Source organism: Helianthus annuus, chromosome 6 (assembly GCF_002127325.2).
Source record: "Helianthus annuus cultivar XRQ/B chromosome 6, HanXRQr2.0-SUNRISE, whole genome shotgun sequence".
Classification (NCBI taxonomy): Eukaryota; Viridiplantae; Streptophyta; class Magnoliopsida; order Asterales; family Asteraceae; genus Helianthus; species Helianthus annuus.
In genome coordinates, this window is record NC_035438.2 from 125,288,644 (window position 1) to 125,304,235 (window position 15,592).

A 15,592-nucleotide genomic window follows, 5' to 3' on the forward strand; every position below is an offset into this window, starting at 1 on the left:
AGGTGATTATTTGATTGTATGACTGATTATTTGTGCATACTTGTGTCTATGTTACAGACTCATGGACTCCGCCGGTACTGTCGACTCGGACACCACCGGACCCATACCTGTAGTATCTGACGACCTTGTATCCTCAGAGCACGAGGTGCACACTTCTGACTACACCAGCACGGACGATGACGATTTCCAGCCCTTCGCACTACCCGAGGGTGCTGATGAGCCTGCAGATGGCCCTCCTGCTGAGTACCTACCTCTAGTTGTGATTCCGGCTCCTATACCTTTAGCCGTCTATCCCGCATATGACTTACTTCTTGACGCCGAGGCTGACGGCGATATCCATCTATTTGAGGATGAGCCTATCGAGGATGAGATCCCGGACGCAGCCCTACTTCCTGCTGGCGATCTTCTGATGATCGCTGATGCCCCTGCCGAGGACTCACCCGCACATTCACTGGTCCCAGACTCCTTTGAGTCTGTGGCATCCGCACCTTCTCACGAGTTGAGCGCACAGCACTTTGCACACGATTCGGATCCTGACCAGGCATCCTCTGCTGCACCCATTCCTAGCTTTGCATTTGACCATGATGACATAGAGGATTCTGATCCCATCTTTCCTCCGGGATTCGACCCGGATCATGATATTGAGTTTATCCCGATGGACCAGCCCATGGAGGATCCCGCTGATCCAGTTGATCCTATTGATCCCGAGTTTGACTTCGAGATGGCTTTTGATGACCCTGAGCCTGCCTTGGCTCCTGAGCAGGCAGCTGCTCTAGATCCTATGCCCGAGCATGACCCCGTACATGCTGGCATCCCAGTTGAGCATGTTCTAGCTGACCCGCCTGTCGATGATCATCTGGAGGATGATCATGTTATTGGTGTCGATCCGGTTGTTCCTTCACCTTTTGTTGTTGATATACCTGTTGACCATCTTGTTGAGCACATTGCACCTGTTGATCCTGTTGTTGCACCCCCATTTGATCCCGTTCCACTTGAGCCTAAGCACGCACTGTTTGTAGACCACATGGATCCACCGGATGAGCATGCACAGCACGGTTGGATACCTGCTGATGAGGATGTTCCACCTTTGCCCCCTCAGATCCCTGTTACACGACATATTGATTTTTCTTTTCAGGTTCCTCAGTTTGTACCTCCAGCGAGGCCTGGAGAGGGTTCTTCAGCCCATCCTTTTGGGCACGTACCGATGTCTAGCCCCTTCATGCCCCAGATGTCATCTGTTCCACCCGCTACTTCACCATTTCATGTGGCACCGTTTGACCCCACCAGTGAGCCTTTGCTTTGGTCGACACCACCAGTCATGCCACCTACTGATCCTTACCGTCCATTTCATGCGGGACACACTATAGAGGACGTTTTGATGTCCTTTGTTTATCAGCACGAGTCACACACGCAGCGTCTCCAGGAGCTTGTGAGAGCTCAGCTGCCACCATGTTCATGCCATGGTCAGACACACTCTCCTCTTCAGCCATGTCGATCATTACCCCCAGATTATGCTGCTCGCCTCTTTACACTAGAGCAGCAGGTTGCTTCTGTTATCCGTACTCAGCGAGCTATGGAGGAGGACTGGCTCCAGTTACATCGCTTGCTTTACACTTACTTTCCCCCTCCTCCACCGCCATCTGTATAGAGCTCATCAGTACTGCTTATGTAGACGTTGGTGAGAGGACCGCGATTGCTTTTGATTGCACAGCATTTTGGAGACTACATGATGATTCTAACTTTTGACACATACTTGATGTATTTGATGTATTTGACACTGACTTGATATAGCTTTTGGACAGGGGTGATGTAGCCCCTAGTTGATTGATGATTGTATGACACAATGATGTACTAATACACTTACGTGGTGGTCTCGATATATATGGCAATCGCAGTATTCTCATCATATTTGATTCGCTTGATTACTTATATTTTTATGACATGGGATGTCGTTTGTATAATATTTATGACATGGGATGTTGTGTGTATAATATTTGTGACATGGGATGTTGTGTGATTAGTATTTGTGAAGTATTGATAACATGAGATGTTATGTGCTATTACTATTACTATATACGTACGCTTCACTATGGCCTGACCGACGTAAACACATCTTTAGAAGATGCCGCCAAGACGTCAACAACAGCAAATGCCTATGACACAGGCCGAACTACAGCAAGTCATTGCTGCTGCTATTGCTCAATATGCTGCCTCTCAAGGAGGAATGAGTGGAAGCAACTCTAGCAACACTGGCAACAACAACAATCCACCTCATGGTAACCCTAAGTCATTAAGACATACCATGACCTAAATGGATTTCCTTAGCAAGAATGCTAATGCCTATCATATGTTATAATGTATGTGCAGGGTGCACTTACAAACAGTTCTTGGACTTCAAGCCCATAAGGGTTAGGGCTTTGGAGATGGTTATTCGAACCGACTTTCCTCTGCGCATTCGTGCCGCGCAGAAGGAAGCTCTCAAAGAAAGAAACCTTGAAGAAGAGTATCTCCGTGGGATGGAGAAGTTATTGGTACCAAACAGGGAAGGAACGTAGTGTTTTGAGAAAAGGATTTGGGTTCCTCTGTTTGGTGGTTTAAGGAAGGTTATTTTCGATGAAGCTCACAAGTCGCGGTACTCTATCCATCCTGGAGCGGAAAAGATGTACCAGGATCTTAAAGATTACTATTGGTGGCCTAGGATGAAAGGCGATGTTGCTATTTATGTGAGCCAATGTTTAACATGCGCCAAGGTTAAGGCAGAATACCAGAAGCCTTCGGGACTTCTGCAGCAACCAGAGATTCCCAAGTGGAAATGGGAACAAATCTCTATGGATTTTATTACGAAGTTGCCAAGAACGCCAAGAGGCCATGACACCATTTGGGTAATAGTGGACCGCTTAACGAAGTCAGCACACTTCCTACCTATCCGAGAGAAGGATAATACGAGCAAACTGGCCGAAATTTACATGAGAGAGATTGTTACACGCCATGGAGTACCTCTCTCAATCATCTCCGATAGAGACGGAAGGTTCGTATCGAGGATATGGCAATCCTTCCAGGAAGCTTTTGGCTCAAAGTTGAATCTGAGCACTGCTTTTCACCCGCAGACCGACGGCCAAAGTGACCGGACGATACAGACGCTAGAAGACATGCTGAGAGCATGTGTGATGGATTTGGGCGGTAGTTGGGATAAACATTTGCCTCTGGTGGAGTTTTCATACAACAACAGCTACCACACCAGTATTGGTGCCGCGCCATTCGAAGCTTTATATGGGCGCAAGTGCAGATCACCGCTCTATTGGTCTGACGCAGGTGATAGACAGTTGGTTGGTCCTGACATGGTTCAGGAAACCACAGATAAGATCGCACAGATACGAGATCGCATCAGTGCGGCTCGTGACCGGCAGAAAGCCTACGCAGATCGAAGTAGGAAACCTCTAGAGTTTGAGGTTGGTGATATGGTTTTGTTGAAGGTATCACCCTGGAAGGGTGTGCCACGCTTTGGGAAGCGTGGGAAGTTGAATCCAAGGTATATTGGACCGTTCAAGATCTTGGAAAGAATCGGGTTAGTAGCATACAAGTTGGATTTACCTGCTGAACTAAATGGTGCTCACGATACATTCCATGTATCCAATCTGAAGAAGAGTCTAACACAAGCCATTCCCACCGACGAAATTCATGTTGACGACACGCTCCATTTCGTTGAAGAACCTGTTGAGGTCACGGATTGGAAAGTAAACAAGACCCGCCGGAGCAGTGTCAAGCTCGTCAAAGTTCGTTGGAATGCTAGACATGGTCCTGAATTCACCTGGGAGCGTGAGGACCGAATGAAAGAGAAATACCCCCACCTATTTCCTGAGAACCCTGCTTCTACAAGCAGAACTTAAAATTTCGGGACGAAATTTTTCTAACGGGGGGAGAATGTGACAACCCTCACTAAACCAGGTATCTGTACGATTTAATTAATTATTAATTACTGCCTGATTACTGTGCTTAACTGAAATTGCTGATGAACTGCTACTTGACCTTATTACTTGAACATATCTGCATCATACTTTACGTGCCGTCACTACATTATTTTACATGCTGAACCTTAGTGACAAACATGATGCACAAAAGCACAGTAGCATTAGAACGGATAACCTATTGAACATGCTGATAAAGCCAGCATCAGGCGGACACTGCCTCTAAGGCCTGTATGAGCCAGAAATATTTTACTACACCCATAGTGAGTGTAGGGATACAAGGGTTATAGAACTGCGTCTCTAAGAATAAGATATAATGACTGGATGTGCCTAAAACGTACTCTAAGCACAAGCCACAGCACTTTAATTAACATACCAGCTTCTGGCTAACTAATAAAGTGCCAAAACATGAGGAAAATATTCCTGACACTTTGAGAAATAAGTTGTGTCACTAAAAATGTTATTTACGACACTTAAAAGCTTACTTAAGCACTTTAACGGATTACTATCCGACCGAACAACCGGACTTTACCCGGAACATGAAAATATTGACAATGATATTATTGGTCTTTTTCCGAGCCAGTTAGGGTCCCTGAACACCCTAACACTCGTTTTAAAACACTACATACAACTAACCGAGTTAACCCTAAATCTAACTTGGTTTAACTTAACTAAGCTCTAACCATTTGATTGGATTTGAACTAGAAACCCCCCCCCCCCTTGTAACCGGCCCCATAACTAGGGGGACACCATGGTACACACTTTGATTATTTTATTGTTTGTGCACAATATCTAGGAGACATGAAACCCATTGGACTAAGCTCACCCTAATTGTCTATAAGTATCAAGGGTTACACACAAGATCATTATCATTTCATAACACAACCACAACTCTCTCCCTCTTGCTCCACCACTCTCGGCCGAACACCCCTCCCCCTCCACATCCATTTTCGAGTTTAGTTCATTCCATTCCAACATCATACAAGTGTTCAAGGTCACGCATAAGGAGTCTTGGAGCTAACGGAAGGCGAAGGACCTCGTTATCTTGCTTTTATCCACCACTTCTTCGCATAGATTCTTCCCTAGCCCCGAGCTAGAGGTATAACACTTAAAACACACCCTCGAACTAAACTAAGGTGGTTAATAAGATTTGTAACGGTTAAAACTCGCAAACTTGCATTTTGAAGCTTTAAAGTCTACTAAAAACATGAATCTTGTTGGTTAAAAGCATAATAATTGTGTAAAAGTTGTAGTACTTGAAAGATGTGATTATTTAGGCCCGATCTACGTCGTGGTAGCTCGGATCACCATTTAACCCGGTTTGGTTAAGATCATGGATCTTGACATAAGCTTGTTTCGGACGGTACAAGGGTTAAAAGGTGAAACTCTACCACACGAGGAACATGAACTTGTGTAAAAGTATTTTTACTTGTAAAATAGTGATTAAAACTAGCGGATCTACGTATCTGCAAGTGGTATTTTCAAAGGACCAAGTGTCAAGAAAATCATGTTTTCTAAAAGTCGGATGACACACTAACAAGTAAGATTTTTACAAACCACAAGTGTATAAACACTTGTGAAATGAAAGGTTTCGACAAAATAACAATCTTTGTGAAAGATGACGGGAAGTTGTAAAGATAGATTTATTCTAAAAACGAGGTTTTTACGAGATTAAGCTACTCTATATAAAGATCCACCAAATATAACGGGATCTACACTATAGTTTTCGGAAAAACTACAAGTTCATGCGATTATGCAATTTACATACTTGTCGACTAGTTTGATGTGTCAGAAATTGTTTGATTCAATCAAGAAGTTGTTGAAATGATTTTGTAAAAGAAAATGATACGCTTGAAAGCGTGGCCACCTCCAGTTACAGGGGAAACTCTGGCGAAATTTTTCTAAAAACATAACACTTAGGATTATTTACAAGTGTTAGAATTATTTTTGATATGTTTTCAAAATATATTTCGCCATGACTTTATTTACAAATATTCGGAGGTGGGATTTTCACAAAAACTAAACGTGATAAATATATTTGGTAAATATAATTTTTCACAACACTGTCTATGATTATTTTGTGAAAATACACAAATATTATTTTTAGAGTAAAAATAATATTTACAAACGTTGACGAATCCAAAAATAATACAAACGCTTTCACAATAAACATATAAGTTACAACGGTAATTATTATTACCACACGATTACTAAAACGTAACTTACACATTATACGGAAATATTCATGAACGCGTATTTTGTCAACGTATTATTTTTGGAAGTACTATGAGAAGTGAAAATATAATATTTTTGAGAAAAATATTTATATTTTGGAATTAGAAGTAAAACTATATTAAGTGGGACTTAATGATATAATACAAACACACATGTATTAAATCCCCCATCCTTGGGAAGGAGATTAACTACCAAGTACATGCAAAATATAAACACGGAATAGTTGTCTAACTATTTCCCAAAAACCTAAACTATAAAGCTAAGGCACGGCCATCCGTCTAATAGAATTAGCACATGTAGGTCGTCGCATAGCTGACATTCGGAGTACTTGGTAGAGACGCACTGACTGTGAGTTCATGTCCCCCTTTTCTCTTAACTGTTTTCAGTTTTCTAAACTGCGGGGGTGAAATACATGTTACTATTTACGAGTACTTTATACATGGTATGGTTAGCGTAAGGAGGGTTACTACTTAGATCATGTGAGTGGGTAGGCGCAACTTGAGGCCATTAATCCTCATTGTAGGACCGAGGGACAGTAGCGGTAGATCTATCTGGGTGTAGCGAGCCCAGCTCCAGGCCCAGCATAACGGACCTCGGGGTGACTTTGTGCCCAACGCATAAATCCGCTAGGTTTGAGTCTTCCTACTTGCACTTCACACATATCAATGGCCTTGCAAACCATTGGTGATCTCTTTTTCCTTATTTGCTACATACCAGGATTTTTGATAAATACAAAGGTTTATTTACTCACTTACACATGAACTCGCTCAACATTATTGTTGATTTTTCAACTTACATGTATTTCAGGGAATTAAAAGATCTGGCACGGTATGGCACGTTTTCCCGCTGCACTAGTTTCCAAGGTCATCCGAGGTTTAGGGAATGTGACTCTTTCCTGGACAAGTCACAGTCCTTAAACTGTGTTTATGTTATGTTTAAGTTGTAATGTTTGTTGAACAAGGTTATGGTTGTTAGGGCGTGATCCCGTTTTAAAACACTGGTACTGTATTTGGTTTTTAAAACTTAATGGATAATTCTTGCATGTTTTAATTCATATAGCTTTGTTATGATTAAGCTATGGTATTAAGAAGTCACACCAAATTAACCACGCTTCCGCAAAGCCAGGGTGTGACACTAAGGTCGTGATACATTTTATCCGAACCTGGATGTATCGAGTAGCGAGACTTATAAGCCTCATCCATCACAAGTTCTCGTAAACCGCCGTATAGTGGAACCCAAATACGTCCTGTTACATAGTAGGTGCCGTCTTCCTTTTGTTCTAATCGTTGCCTTGAGCCGCGTAAGGCTTCAGCCCTGACATTTTCTGGTTTCAATGCTTCCACCTGAGCATCTCGTATCTGTGCAGGAAGATCAGACTGAATAGTGAGCTGCATAGCTCGTACACGCCTAGGTAGAGTATCCTTTTGACTGAGAGCGTCAGCCACAACATTGGCTTTGCCTGGATGGTACTTGATGGCGCATTCGTAATCATTAAGTAACTCGACCCATCGTCGTTGACGCATATTTAATTCCTTCTGCTTGAAGATATGCTCGAGACTCCTGTGATCGGTGTAAATAGTGCACTTGGTACCGTACAGGTAGTGTCTCCATATCTTAAGCGCGAAAACAACAGCTCCCAGCTCTAAATCGTGCGTCGTGTAGTTCTGTTCATGAACTTTGAGTTGCCGCGAAGCGTAGGCAATAACTTTATCCCGCTGCATGAATACACAACCAAGCCCCTGTATCGATGCATCACAATAGACCACAAAATCATCCGTGCCCTCTGGCAATGAAAGAATAGGTGCGCTGCATAGTCTATCATTCAGATACTGAAAAGCCGTTTCTTGTGTATTACCCCAACGATAGGTAACACCTTTCTGTGTCAACATTGTAAGCGGCTGTGCGATCTTGGAGAAGTCTTTAATGAATCGTCTGTAATACCCCGCCAAACCCAAGAATTGGCGTATTTCCGTTGGTGTACGCGGTGCAGGCCAGTTCCTGATCGAATCTACCTTGGATGGATCGACATGAATCCCATCCCTGTTTACCACGTGGCCTAGAAAGTGGACTTCACGAAGCCAGAAGTCGCATTTTGAAAACTTGGCGTACAGTTGTTCTTTTTGAAGAAGTTCCAAGATAAGACGTAAGTGCTGCTCGTGTTCCTCCTGACTCTTGGAGTAGATCAGAATGTCGTCGATGAAAACGATGACGAACTTGTCTAGATAGGGTTTGCACACCCTGTTCATAAGATCCATGAAAACTGTAGGCGCGTTCGTAAGCCCAAATGGCATGACTAGAAACTCGTAATGGCCGTAGCGAGTTCTGAATGCTGTCTTGGAGACGTCCTCATCCCGGACTCTCAGTTGATGGTAACCAGACCTTAGATCATTCTTGGAGTAGTAACTCGACCCTTGCAACTGGTCGAATAAGTCGTCGATACGAGGAAGTGGATAACGGTTCTTCACTGTGACCTTGTTCAGTTCGCGGTAGTCTATGCACATCCTGAAAGTGCCATCCTTCTTTTTCACAAATAGTACTGGAGCTCCCCAAGGCGAAGAGCTTGGACGAATAAAGCCCTTATCCAAGAGCTCTTGTAGTTGCTTTGACAGTTCCTCCAGTTCAGTTGGAGCTAAACGGTACAGTGCGCGAGCTATAGGTGCTGCTCCTGGAGCTAGCTCGACTTGAAACTCGACCTGGCGATGAGGCGGTAGACCAGGTAAATCTTCAGGAAACACTTGAGGAAATTCGCGTACAACTGGAATATCCTCTATCCTTTTCTCCTTTGTCGATGCATCAGTAACTAGTGCCAAAATGGCAGTATGACCCTTCCGTAAACATTTCTGAGCCTTCAAGAAAGAGATGATGCCAACCACAGCACCACTCTTGTCGCCTTGAACTTCGAGAGGTTCTTGACCAGAACGAGGAATACGAATGATCTTCTCCTTACATAGGATCTCTGCTTGCTGCTTGGACAACCAATCCATGCCAACGATGACGTCAAAACTACCCAGAACTATAGGAATAAGATCGATGGAGAAAGTCTGACCAGCGAGGATAAGATTACAACCCTGAACTATGTATGTTTCTTCTAGACTTTTACCATTAGCCATATCTATGACATGTTTGGTATTTAGGGGAGTTGGTGCACGCTTTAACATTTGGCAAACATTAAGAGACACATAACTTGTATCCGCACCCGAATCAAACAATACAGTAACATAGAAGTGGTCAAGAAGAAACTTACCCATAACTACGTTGGGATCATTTCTGGCATCACCCTGCCCCAACACAAATGCACGACCCCTTGCTTCGTTGCCGTTGTTGTTCCCACCGTTATTGTTGTTGCCATTTCCCTGATTGTTATTGTTGTTGTTGTTGTTCTGGTTCCTGTTTAGCTGAGGACAGTGCCTTTTGAAGTGACCTTCTGCACCACAATGAAAACATCCCCGGTTGCCCTGTTGCTGATTCTGCTGTGCTTGTGGTTATTGCTGATTCTGATTCGCAGGCCGAGGGCTCCTACAATCCTTGGACTCATGACCCATCTTGAGGCATCTTTGACAGCGACCCTTGTTACACTGGCCACTGTGGTGTCTGTTGTTGTTGCACTTTGGGAGGTTCCCTCGATATCCACCCTGCCTGTGGCTACCTGAAGGGTGCTGACTGGGACTCTGATAGTTGTCAGTCTTTCGTTGCTGAGCCTGCGACTGAACTGAAGTTGATCCCTTGCTGGAATCCCCATCCCATTTTCTCTTGTTGTCACTGGGAGTAGCAAGTGTAGTAGCAGTGGTAGCGGTAGCAGTAGCGCTGATACGTTTAGGCAGCCGGTTCTGTTCCATTGCCTGGTCGGTGAGACGATGAGCGAGGCGTTGAATAGCCTGGATGTTGTCAAGATTAGCCGATGTCACATGGCTCTGGATTTCTGGCGCTAACCCTTTGAGATACAACTCAATGCGCTTGATTGGAGGGTCCACCATAGTTGGACACAGCACGGCCAGTTCGTTTGACCTCTTGGTATAAGCTTCAATCTCTGACCCAGACATTTTCAGATGGTACAACTCATCTTCCAACTTGTGAATGTCTTCCCATGTGCAGTATTCCCTTTTGATCAGTTCCTTGAAATCATTCCAAGGGGTGGCGTTAGCAGCTGCCAACCCTAAAATCTGTACTTACGCGTTCCACCAAGTTAGCGCAATCCCCTCTAAAGTACCAGTGGCATATTTCACCCTGCGAGCCTTAGGGCATTCACACATCTCGAACACAGACTCGAGCTTTTCGAACCAATGGAGGAGTCCAACCGCCCCCTCCGTGCCACTGAATGAGCTTGGACGACAGTCCATGAAGTTCTTGAAAGTACAAACAGGTTGCTGAACGGGTTGACCTCCTGCGTTTGCAGCTGCAAGTGCCGCAGCAACTTGTTCATTGATAAGAGCCGTCAACTGGGCTTGTGTCAAGTTAATTCATCCGGCCATTGATCTTCACATCAAAGGCAACATAGTGAGAAAGGTTCGCGAATAGTGCGATGACAGAAGAGTGTAAGCACACAAGTGTTCTCAAGCAATAACAAGTAGTGAGCAATGTAATCTAAGCATACCACGAGCAAAGTTCTATGTAATTCTAGCATGTAGGCAATAAACATAAACCTTATTACCTAGGATGTCGAGTCTTACACGTGGAGCGAAGCGTCGTTGTGGATCGTTGAGCACTGTACTGGTTATAGTCTGGTTTTAATAAAAATGTTTTCCCATATTAAAACCAAGTTCTCTATAACCAATGGCTCTGATACCAATCTGTCACACCCCCAAAATCCACCTGCGGAGTATCACCGCTTGGGAGCGTGACTGACCAGGATCAAGCCACCAATCATATAGAACAATGTATAAAGTAAAAGTAATTGCAATTTAACCAAACCAATCCATATGAAAGGTGTTCCAAAACATAAATATGTTATCACTGTTTAGCGGAAGCGTATATGTAAAACCCAACATAATAAAGTGTGAAATGTCATAAGTGTTTAATGAAACAATCACGATCCAAGCCCACAGCGACCAGCTCCTCCCTGTGCAAGCTCCATGTATCTAACGACCTGCAAGGCATGTAACAGAGGATCAACAACTAGTTGAGCGAGTTCACAGAAAGTAAATGCGTAATAGTAAGTTCGTTTGTAACATGTGGCTCTACTGGGCCGATAGTACATTCTACTGGTGGGGGCTTCCCATGTTATATATCCACTAGACTATTCGTAACCATAAGTGTTCTACATATCCCGAGAACAGTAATACGTACAAGTTTACGTAGGTTTTGCGTAAGTATCCTTCACAACCGAGGATAGGGGTACGCGGGGGTTTACGTAGGTTTTACGTAAGTGCCTGACACAACCGAGGCAGTAGTAAGTATAAGTTCACGTAGGTTTTACGTGAGTGTCCTTCGCAACCTGAGGACAGTGATTAGTACAAGTATACGTAGGTTTTACGTATGTGTCCTGCACAACCGAGGACGATGGTATGGTAGTCTAGTGACAGTGTATGTACGAATCTATTTAATCTCATTCCTTCAATCCCATTCCCAAGCCCGGGGAATCCCATGCCTTAGTAAGAGTGTGAACTCACCTTGGTTTGCTCGGTATGTTATTGCTTCAAGGGTTAATTAAATGTCTAAGTCCGTTACACACGACCTAGGATACATTGCACATGATTCGATGTAAGGATTACATTCAATTAGGGTTTACAAGTCCTTGATATACAAGCAATTGTGTTATGTGTGTTCATTGTGTACAGAATGATATGAGGTGATTATCCACACATACAGGATCATACAGTTGCATTCAGTAGCATACAATCATATACAGAATCATACAGTAAGCTTCAACACTGATGTTTGTCATAAGCATTTATCATATGTGGTATTCTGACTAGTAGCATGCAAATCAGGGTGACAATCATGCTTAATTCACAAAGGTTTGACAACACAGCACAACAGAAGGTCAGACAACAATCCAGGGCAACAAAACTCGGACCAAGGGGGGGTTTCCTGGCTTAAAAACTCGGACCCTTAGTCCCTGGGTTAAAATTCGGACCCCTCCCTTCATGTATAAAACTCTGACTTCCATTCCTTCCCTAGGATAAAACTTGGACTTTCTTCCCTAGGATAAAACTTGGACTTTCTTCCCTAGGATAAAACTTGGACTTTCTTCCCTAGGATAAAACTTGGACTTTCTTCCCTAGGATAAAACTTGGACTTTCTTCCCTAGGATAAAACTTGGACTTTCTTCCCTAGGATAAAACTTGGACTTTCTTCCCTAAGATAAAACTTGGACTATCAATTAGGGTTATAAAACTCTGACTATGTTTATCACAAAACTCAGACTCTTGTTAGGTATAAAGTTCGGACTAAGCATGTTGTTACAAAACTCAGACAAACACAAAACTCTGACCTTTGTGACTTCACAAAGCCCTGACTGTTAACAACGAGTTTCAACATACGTGATTTCCACAGCCATTTCACAGAATCAAAGCAACAGTTACATTCTAACATTCATACGATCAAAACCCTAATTCATACTTTCATAATGCAGAATCAAATCAATCATCAATAGTTTTGACAAATCAATCATCTAAATCATCAGGCAATGATTACACAACAATCAACATCAATTCACAATAATCAAAATTCAATAACACAGAATCATTACATATGGAACTAGGGTTTACATGAATCACATAATCAAGAATCAGTGACAACAAACAATCATTAACAATTACCTTCAATTGATTCTAAATAGATTGAATGATCAAGATTGATGCAGAAGACTTGTGCCAATGATGGAGATGATGATTGCCAGAGAAGATCAGAGAAGTGGAAGTACGTGTTTTGTTTTTGTGTGGTGATTAGTGAATGATTAGGGTTAAGAATCACTAGGATTTCACTAATTACTCTATACATCCCTAAGTATCATATTTTACATAAGTACACCATCACAAAATAATTCACAGTTTCACCACCAAGTTCACACATTTGACAAATCTTTCATAATTAACACATACCCATGCTCAAATACAATATACTTAACTGAATCAAAACGTTACAGTTTCACAGCAAACTAATTGTGCAAGTAAACAACTAAACAAGCAATGAACGTGTAATAAATGTGAAAATGGAATCTTGGAAACTCGAGTTGTCACAGTATTCACCATTCACCGAAGGGGCATTTTGGTCATTTCACATATGCTTTAAGGGTCACATTTGGAAATCTGAGTTCAAAACTTTTACTTACTTTTAAAGTATAAAAATTTGTTCATAACATCAGTAGTTAACATGTCTTAGGTGCCAAATATGGTTTTAAACCATACTATGCGCCTAAATCGCATAAAAGTCGGTATTTGACGATTTTCGGGTTAATTAAGGAAATCTGAGATTTTGGTCAGCCCCTACTGTTTAAAATAACTTATTTAATGTATAAAATCAGTAGAAAAAGGTTTGGTGTGTAAAGGATCTGTAAAACTCATTTTATTAGCAAAAAGGGCATAACCGTCAATTACCGAATCAATGCAAGAACCCCATGTTATGATCAGTGTAAAATTTAATAAAATTTTCCAAAAATCAAAATGTTATATTACATCAGTGGGTAGAAAGTTTGGTATCAAAATTTGGGTTTAAATAGGTTTTATGCCAAAAATGCCGTTTAATAAATAAAAAGGCTTCAATTTACGATATCGAGCATAACTCCTAATTTAGACCTCAAACTGATGTCAAATATTTAGGACATGTTTATAAATCAGTAATAAAAGTTTTTGTCCTCTCACATTTTCAAAAATCCCGTTTTAATATCAAAAGGGCATAATGGTCAACTTTTAAGCAATTAACGGAAACATGCAATGAACTAGGATTAAATAGGAACCAAGCTGTATAACCTCAGAGGGTTATACCATCCTATAACTTGGTCCTAAAGGAACCCTAAGGCATATCTAAGCTAAGTTAAATCGGGTCAGAACTGAAAGTCAAAGCAAAAGTCTACTTTTGCGACTTTCGGTTGCGAACCGAGCCTAAACTCAGAATTGTCGGGTTGAACATGCTTAGACATGTTCTTATATCATTTACCAAGTTATTTAAATGTTAAAACATGTTCCATAACCTCTACATTGCTAGTTATGAATTTATTTGCAAAAATAGCTTCTGTTGACTTTTTAATATCAAGTTTGACCCGACAATTGATCAAGTTAGAGTGAGAATCAGTAGGTGCCCTTTTAAGGGTTTATTACCTACATAATTACCAACTCATAGCCACTTTCAATTCGAATAATGGCTGGACCATTAGTGATTAATCACTAAGTCAAAGCTTAATTACGATGGCTTTGACTTTTGGTCATTAAACTAATAAAACTTGAACTTAAGAGGCTAAGAACACTTACTAGGGTACTTAGCACGAGTATGGAGCTTTAGAAAACTTCCTTGAGTTCCAGGAGGCCCCAAGAGTGAGTTGTGAATAAATTTCAAGTGTGCAAGTGACTAGTGAAGAACAAGAGCCCTTATATATGAATTCTAGAGCTCCAAGATTGATCCACCTGCCCCTACAACTAATTTCTGATGATCCCAGGTGTCCCCTATGCATGAAAATTTGTTGGCTCAGTCCCTGGAATCGAAAACAAGCATGCAAAGGCGGTGGAACTGGCTGGACATGCACCTGTCCACATTTTCTAAATCTGGCACTCTTATGCGGCTCGCGTAAGAGTTGGCCTTATGTCTACGCGGCCCGCGTAGAGGGCAATTTCCGGTCACCAACTTTCAGATATTGCAATTTCAGTCCCTGGTCCCTCTAAACTTGTTTTAACTTTCGTTTATTGCACTTTTAATCCCCAAATTTGACTTTTAAGGGTCTTGAGTCTTTAAACATTTATCAATAAGCCTTTGGTTAGTTACGAGGTCACCCGCACGGTCTTGAAATGCAATATTGACGCATTTGACCCTTATTACTTAGGATTAAAACTTTGATTATCTATGTGCGTCGAAACCCCACGAATTTAATATCTGATATTCATGGAAGTACAGGGAAGTATTACAAAGTCTCGGAAATGTTAAAAAGGTCATTCAGAGGTAACTTTAAACATGTTGACACACTTAACCCTTATGCTTTGTAAACTTTTCAATTTAAGCACAATCGACTTTCTAAGTTCGATAATTTATTCATTAAAGAATACGAACGTTGTGTGAGGTCAATCAGAGGCACAAGAACGGCATGTTGACACTTTGGATTCCTTTTATTTATATATTTACATTGTTTGACAACTTTAGTCCCTCCAGGTCAATTCCATACACGTTTAAAGTCCATGACACGTGTCTATATTATATTGGTCGTGATTTTACGAGGTGTTACATCCTCACCCCCTTAAAAGAAATCT